Genomic DNA, 8,582 nt, shown 5'->3' with positions numbered 1-8,582 from the left:
AGTGTAATTTCCGATTTCGCACCCACCAATTTTTCCTTAATCAATTTAGGCGGACTAAAGGACTAAATTTGGTAGACTCATTAGGTGCATCCCTAATTGCAAACAATACGAATGGGATTCATTTATCCCAATCCTCTGGTTAATCTTGACAATACGGCCTCAACATTGGCTTTAATGTCTGATGCAAACTTTCTGACGCTCCCTGCGATTCTGGATGGGACGCAGTTGATTTAAATTGTTTTATTCCTAAGCTATCCATAACTTCTTTGAATAACTTTGAAGTAAAATTAGTTCCTTGATCGGATTGAATTTCTGGTGGGAGTCCATATCGAGTAAAGAAATGAAGTAACTCCTCCACAATCCTTTTAGCTGTAATATTACGTACTGGAATGGCCGCTGGAAACCTAGTAGACACATCCATTACAGTCAAAAGATATTGATTCCCACTTTTTGTTTTAGAAAGCGGTCCTACACAATCGATTAGGACCCTTGTAAAAGGTTCCTTAAATGCTGGAATGGGTATTAAGGGCGCTGGTTTTATCATTGCTTGAGTTTTCCCTATCACTTGACATGTGCGACATGATTTATAAAATTTAACTACATCTTTATGTAGTCCAGGCGAGTAAAACAATTCTGGATTTTAGCTTGTGTTTTCCTTATTTCCAAATGACCTCCCACTGGTACCCCATGTGCAACTCGCAACACCTCCTTTCTATACCCTATCGGCAATTCTACTTGATGATCTTCTGCCCACTTTTCATCCGCCTGCATATGTACAGGTCTCCATTTTCTCATCAGGCCATCATGTTTACGGTAATAACACACTGGTATACTCTCAGATTCCTCTTCCGTATATGCTTTCTGATATATCCGTTTTATTTCTACATCTTTCTGTTATAACTCCGCAAATATTCCTGAACTAAAAATATCCGCCTCATCCTCCACCTGTTCTTGTTCTTTTTCAACCATCTGATCAAAAATTGTTGCTGATAATTGCACTTCAACTTCACCTTTACTCTTTGATTTCTCCTCTTGTCTTAACCTGTAACTTTGCGACCTTGTTACGACACAAACGGAAAAATCCCAGGATATTCGTCCTTCAACCCTTCAGTTGACTGATTTTCCACTGGATTATCAACCACAGTAGGCATCACTCCCACCTGCGATGCAGGTATATCATTACCCAAGATAAACTGTATTCCTGGACAAGATAGTTTATCTATTACTCCTACTACCTCTTCACCATTCTTCACTGGACTTTCCAACTTCACCTTATACAATGGAACGCGACTCCTCTCACCCTGAATTCCACATATCACCACCTTTTCTGGCAACATTCTTCCCAAACTACATAATTCCTCATTTTTACCATTAAAGATTGACTAGCCACTGTATCTCAAAACATTGTGACTTCTTCACCTGCTCCTCTTGATATACATAAGTAAATTCTACCCACACAAGTAAATTCTTTAAATACATCTGGCACCTTCTTAACAATTACTTCTTGAACAGGCTGTACAATTGTTTGCACCTCCTTCGCGTCCCTTGGGATTTCCTTTACCACTCTTACAAACCCCACCGTCTTATCCTGTTTTACCACATCACCCTTCTCAGTGCTTGTCTTCAACCACCAACACTGTGACTTTAATGACCTTGTTTATTACAGTGAAAACATTTGAAACTTTTCATTTATTTTCCACCCTCCTGGATTTCTTTTTTAATCAGATGTACACTCCCTTTATTGTCTCCCATCATATCACCTTTACCTTTACCACTTGAGTATTTCTCATGTCCCCAGTTTCTATCCCTCATCGGCTGAAACTGATGTCGGAAAACAATCTTTGATTTATGAACGTATTCATAATCATCTGCCATTTCCGATACTAATTTCGCAGCTCTAACCTTCTGTTCTTCCACATGAGTTCTCACTACATCAGGAATTGAATTTTTAAACTCCTCCAAAAGTATAATTTTCTGAGAACGTAATACATTTGGTCTATTTTCAAAGCCCTTATCCACCTATCAAAATTACTCTGTTTCAGCCTTTCAAACTCCATGTATGTTTGACCAAATTATTTCCTTAAATTTCTCAACCTTTGTCTGTAAGCTTCAGGCACTCGCTCAGATGCACTTAAGATGGGTTTCTTCACCTGCTCATACGTTCCAGATTCCACCTCCGGTCGTGATGCAAACACTTCACTAGCTCTACCTACCAGCTTTGTTTGAATCAGTAACGCCCACATGTCCTGTGGCCATTTCATTTGTTTAGCTACCTTCTGAAATGAAATGAAAAAGGCTTCCACTTCCTTCTCGTCAAACCGTGGCAGTGCTTGGACATATTTAAATAGTTTCCCACCAAGCCTTCGACTATGACGCGCTTTCACACTATCCTCATCACTATCATCCAGCTGTACGTTTCCCTTTACGTCTGCCAATGTTAACTGATTGTCATGTTTCATGGCCATTTTCTGAAGTTCAAACTCGCTCTCTTTATCTTTTTCCCTCCTCTGTATTTCCATTTCTTTTCTTTTTGTTCTGCTAGCACTATTCTTTCTTTTCGCCTTTCTGCTCTCTCCTTTTCTTTATCCTCTCTCTCTCTCTTTCTCTTTCTTTTTCCTCTCTCTCCCTCTCGTATTCAAGCCGCTTTCATTCTTTCTCATGTTCCATTTGTTTAATTTGCAACTGAATTTTTGCCATTTCCAATGAATCAAACTCTATCGCATGCAAATTTAAATGCTTAACCACCGCCATAATTACTTAATCTTTTCGCATTTTGTCAGGTAAGGTTAACTGCAATGTTCTTGCCAAATCTAACAGTCTGCTTTTCGTTTCTGCCCGTAAAGTACTTCGTGTGACATTCTCCGCCCCCAAAAACGTCTGAGCCTCTGAAAAACCATTGTTCACAACACTCTCCCCACGTAAACTAAAATACCACACCGGAAAAGGAACAATCCTTCACTGTCTTTAAGTTCACAAAAGCCAATCCAATAGATAGACTTTTATCCCGGACGAGCCCCCAATTTCTATGGGTGAGGCGTTTTCAGAACCCCAAAATGTATCATGGAGTTCAACCAACCTCTCCCTTTAATGTATTTGTTGCTTTTCCTAGCACACGGCTTTTTCCCTAGGTATATTATTATTATACAATTATGGACTCGTGGGCTTTTAAACAGAAATCACTGTTTATTCCATGAACTCAACTTAACATCTGAAATAAACATTGGATCACTTAACGCCCCTTACTTCAAAGATAACTCAGAAAATATTGCAACAGAAACAATTACTTAAAATGTTCCTTCAAACTTCAAAGAGACTTAACACCTTTAAACAGAATCACATCAGGTTGAAGGCTTTACAATTATCAGTTTAAATCACCCAAATGATCCAGAGATGGTCTTTTATGTCAGAGATCCAGCACCCTGCAAACGAAGACACTCCCAATCTCTTTTCAAACTTGCAGCTCTCTGGAAACACACAGACACACACAAGCTGCTTTTTAAACTGAAAGTAAAAATCTGCAAAATGGCTGACCTAAAGTCCAGCTCCACCCACTCTCTGACATCACTGTTTTCTTAAATGTACATTGCTTAAACTTACATGTCTTAAATGTACACTCACATGACAGTGCACTATGCAACCATGTGATTTATCTACCTCCTGCATCTGATTCGTCATTGTTTGCGATACGACCTACCGCAGTGGTATCATCCACAAACGTATAGCTTGAGTTGGAGCTAAATCCTGCCACACAGGATATGCCTCCATATTCAGCGGGTCCGACAATGACAAGACTGAAGAATCGATCACTCGTCTATCAAATCAGTGAGGTTTGCCTCACTGTGAGACAAGATTAGCAGAAGGAAAACCAAATTAATTAGATTGAGATCACACGGTTATACTAGACCTGAAACATGAAAACCCCGCCATCTCACAATTCCCGTTCCAGCCTCCCCGAACCGGCGCCGGAATGTGGCAACTCCGGGCTTTTCACAGTAACTTGATTGAAGCCTACTTGTGACAATAAGAGATTATTAGTATTATTATTATTGCTCCTCGCCTGAAGTATGGTGATCCTCAGGTTAAATCACCACCAGTCAGATCTTACACTCAAAGGGCCTATGGTCATCAGGGACTTGAGCGACTTAATTTATTTTAGAACTGGATCAATGTATGACATTTCCAGGATGCGACTTCACTCAAGACTGGCCAAATGACTGACAGCCGGGAAATTAACGACCATTGAGGAGTTACCGCTACCTGAGGCTTGGTGGGATTGCTGGTTTTAAAGGTTCATCATGAAATCTAGAGATAAAATGCCGGGAAAGTGGACATGAGCATTATCATGAGATCATTAAAATGTAAAAGGAGGCCATTCTGCCAATGGACTCTGCAACGATATTCTGAAAGAGCCTCTGTGTCCCCATCACATCCCTGTAACACCACCCAACTTTCTGAACACTAAGGGTCAATTTAGCATGGACAGTCCACCTAACCCCGCACACATTTGGACTGTGTGAGGAAATCGGAGCACCCGGAGGGAACCCACACAGACACGGAGAGAAAGTGCAAACTCCACACAGTCAGTGACCAAAGGCTGGAATTGAACCCGGATCGCGGGCGCTGTGAGGTAACCACTGTGATAACGTGCCACCGTATGAGGTCATAACACGTCATACATCAGATCAAGCATGATCTCATTGAAATACGGAGCATATTCGATGGGCTGAATGGCCTACTTCTGCTCCTCCGTCTTATACCCTGATATTGTGTAAATCTGTTCCTGTTCTTGGGCAAAACCCTTGTTAAACCAACACAGACGCCGCATGTCGTCTGCATCTGATTATCTGGCGCGGTGATTGTGGAATACATGTCATACCCATCAAACTCTGATACTCACCTGACTGAGATGTGTTCTGTATCTGTAAATCACAGGTAGTGTTCGCGAGTGGAGGGAACACTCTGCACCCCAGTCTCAACAGTTTGTGAGAGCAGGATTCCTTCATTATGAGTCAATGTCTGGGACTGTATGTGAGGGTGGGTTTCAGTCTCTATCAGACATTGGTACTGAATGTCAGTTTGGAAATGTTTCTGTATCTATCAATCACAATTACTGTTTGGGAAAAGTGAGATTAATACACAACAGCAGCACTGCTGTAACAGACAGAGAAAGATACACAAAAAATCAGGAAGAGACTATCAGGACACACATACAATGACACACAGAAAAGGTGCCGAGATGGAGAAACTGTTTTTTTTAGGAAAATGTGTTTTCTGCTGCACACAGAGAGGCCTTGTTTGTAAAATTATATCTTGCTGTGTAACTGAGCTCTCTGCTGTGTAACCGTGCTCTCTGCCATGGAACCGTGACACTGCCCGTGACAGATCTTCACTGGAGTTGTGTCAAATCATTATCTGTTGTGTAATGTGTTCCCAGTTGTGGAAGTAAGATCCGTCGGAAGCAGAACCTTTCTGCGCCGTTACTGAGAAGCAATTTTAATTCCATATTTATTAAATTTTGTCACGAGGTTCGTTTAGACCTCTGGATTCCCAGTCAAGGTTATGTCCCTGTTATGAAGACAGTTCCTTCAGCGTCAACATTTTCAGATAATAACAAGAAAGCGCCCAACGTGGGGCTCGAACCCACGACCCTGGGATTAAGAGTCCCATGCTCTACCAACTGAGCTAGCCGGGCTGCTGAGGCGCTATTTATTAAACCTCTTCTTGAAGAGAGTTGCTGCGGTGCTCATTCGGAGGGCCAGTGCTGACTTGTTGGGCCGAATGGCCTACTTCTGAGCTGGATATTCTACGATTCTGTGATACAAGCATGTTGATGCGGTGAAGTCCTTCTGCCATACTGCTCACTCCTGACACCATGTAGAAATGCTGGTCTCTCAATGACTGGCGACCAATGACATGTAATAAAAAATAACTGACTTAATAATTGTGCAGCTCCTCCTGGCTTGTGCTCTGACCGCGATCCGGGGAACTGCCGGAATCCCGACACGTGACCATTTTAGTTGCGTCATCAGGTGACCGTTCGACCTGGCACAGGTCTCCTTCTGTGCTGTAATTTCTAGATTTCATCATTTAAATTTTCTTCCAGACTGTAAAGTGTGGTCCTGTTCCATTTGAATTTCTAATATATTTCCAATGTAACTGATGTTGTTCCACAATCTATTTAATCGGTGGAATTGTGCGTTTAGTGAGCTGAGGTTTTCGAATCTCTCAAGGCCTCTCTCCAAATCCAATGGTCATTTTCCACGAAGATTCAACCCCTCCTCACATAAACACCGGGGCCCCGTTGATCGTTTGAATGCAATAACTTCCTGGAGTGATTCCAGGCTGGTTTTAGAATGTATTCTATCGACCAAATTACTAGCGAATGACACTCTAGACACAGCTGCGATCGCAGAGTGGTTAAGGCGTTGTACTTGAAATCACTGTGGTTTCCCCGGGCTGGTTCGAGCCTTGTTCGCAGCGACTGTGATTCGAAGTGTTTGCTGAACTCCCCGCGCAAGCCACTGAATCGGAATGTTTGTAAATGAACGGTTTGAACCTATATCAGAATCGGTCAGCATTTGTTTTGGAAACTGAACGACAAATAAAGAAGCTCGCACTCAAAACAACGATCAATAAATAATAACGTTTTCTGCAATGTTTGGAAGGAGAAGCAGCAACGGCAGCGAATGGAAACGTGGTTCGGTTTCATTCCGCTGAATGTATTTCTGGGTAAAAAGATCGTGGTAGAAATGGAACATATTTTATCTCTCTATCTGTTTCTTTGTTTCTTTCTCTCTCCCTCACTCACTGTTTTTGTGCTTCTCCGGGGACTGATTGGATACAGTGAAACTCAGCCCTATTTCATCCCAACTCTTTTGGACGAATACATCCTGGCGATGGGCGGTCCTGAATCAGTGGAAGAATCGACAAACTATTCCATTCTTTGCTCTGTGAGAAGTTCCATTCCTGGTTGTGAGGTGGCTCTGAGATAAAGGGATCGAGAGAGAACGAGGTGACTGCAGTCTGACTCTTACTCTGAAAACCAGTTAGTGCGCCCTTGTAGAAAGTGGATGTGTCTGAGAACAGGAGGAAAGCAGATCATGGGCCTGTGATTGATTTTATTGAGCCAGACCTTGAAAAGTGAAGCAAACTTCTAACCAGTCGGTGCCTGTCTGAGAACTGGTAAGGAATTACGGCTGATATTCAAACGGTTCATCTTTAATTAGTTACAGCAAATCGATTCTTTCAGAGGTGATGGTGTATTGTTTTCAGAGTCACTGTCATAGTTTCTTAAAATATGATTTGTGCTTGTTTTTGTTTTGTTCAGTAATTTGGGGAATCTATTTGGAGCGGGTGCAGTTGGTCAGTATCTGTGCCTCTTGCTTGGCAGCTCCCTGGGAAGCAGCAGCTCCATTCCTATCGAGATCTGTGGACACAATCAGGAGACCCAAACTATTGCGCACTGCCGCCATCTCCTGGCTGAAAGCAAGTTGCGCAACAAGGTAACGAGGTATTCGTGACAGGTTTCAATTGGAGCAAAATAACATTAACATGGTTAAATATTATTACTGTAGTAATCACATTTAAATCCCCAGATATCTGATTTCTGACTGAGCGATCCAGCTCATCCCGATTTATCGGAAAATGAAGGATTCCCATTACAACCGTATTGGTTACAAGAATATCCAATCTCTGATTTAATACATTCTCCCTCTTCATTGCTTGTGTATTCGTTCTATAAATACAGGCAAAGTTTGAAGAAATCAGCAACAGAGTGATCAATGTTCCCGGAGAGGTGAAACTGCCTTCCCGAACTTCATTTTATGAAGGTGATTCCAGTCACTCCCCACTTTCCCATCAGAACAACGTCCCAGAAGAAATCAAATCACCTTCACAGAACAACCATTCAGCACGAAAGTAAATGATCTCAACTATGCTGACCAGAATCAGTGTGCTCAAACGTGTGTTCTTGTTGAAAGAAAAAATGAGGAAGTGAATAGTGTGGCTACCGCAGGGCAGTAATGTTGTAGCTCCTGGTTTAAGGAGCAGAGTGCCGTAGCGGAAGCGTGTTGGGTCATTAGCCCGAGGTCGAGGAATCGAGGCTATTCTCTGCTATTTACATCCTCCCTGACACGAAAAGTAAAAATAACGCACGTTCTTGTTTGCTTTGCAGCAAATACCTATCAGAAACTTTCTTGCAGTCTCATCCCGACATTAAACCCAGGAACGAAGCAGACAGCGTGACACATTACAACATTGTAAAGCTCACACAGAGGGAACCACAGAGAAAATGCTTTAAAGTCTCAGCAGGTCTGACCAGATCTGTAGGGAGAGAAAAGAGTTAACGTTTCGAGTCCAGATGACACTGTCAAAGCTGGACCGGATACGATATCCAGTAGTACCCCACAAAGGGGCAATATAGGTATATAACGATATCCAGTAATAACTCACACGGGGCATATAAGGAAATAAAGCTTTATCGAGCAACAAATCACAATAGAAACCAAGTTCCCATCTTCCCCTCTCGGACGGATGTGAACAATCGAACCTGCCGGACTATTTACAAGAGAAGACGAATTTTA

At 42.1% G+C, this 8,582-nt stretch overlaps 1 non-coding gene across 1 annotated transcript; it reads right to left on the bottom strand.

The window, feature by feature from the left end:
* Window positions 1-5,619: 5,619 nt before the first annotated feature.
* trnak-cuu (transfer RNA lysine (anticodon CUU)) lies at window positions 5,620-5,692 on the bottom strand. Its single transcript has one exon. It is a non-coding gene; the product is annotated as a tRNA-Lys (tRNA).
* Window positions 5,693-8,582: the final 2,890 nt, after the last annotated feature.

The sequence above is a fragment of the Scyliorhinus torazame genome, chromosome 24 (assembly GCF_047496885.1).
Source record: "Scyliorhinus torazame isolate Kashiwa2021f chromosome 24, sScyTor2.1, whole genome shotgun sequence".
In the NCBI taxonomy this organism is placed as follows: domain Eukaryota; kingdom Metazoa; phylum Chordata; class Chondrichthyes; order Carcharhiniformes; family Scyliorhinidae; genus Scyliorhinus; species Scyliorhinus torazame.
The sequence above is the reverse complement of the archived record's forward strand: the minus strand, read 5'-3'. Positions and strand labels throughout refer to the sequence as shown.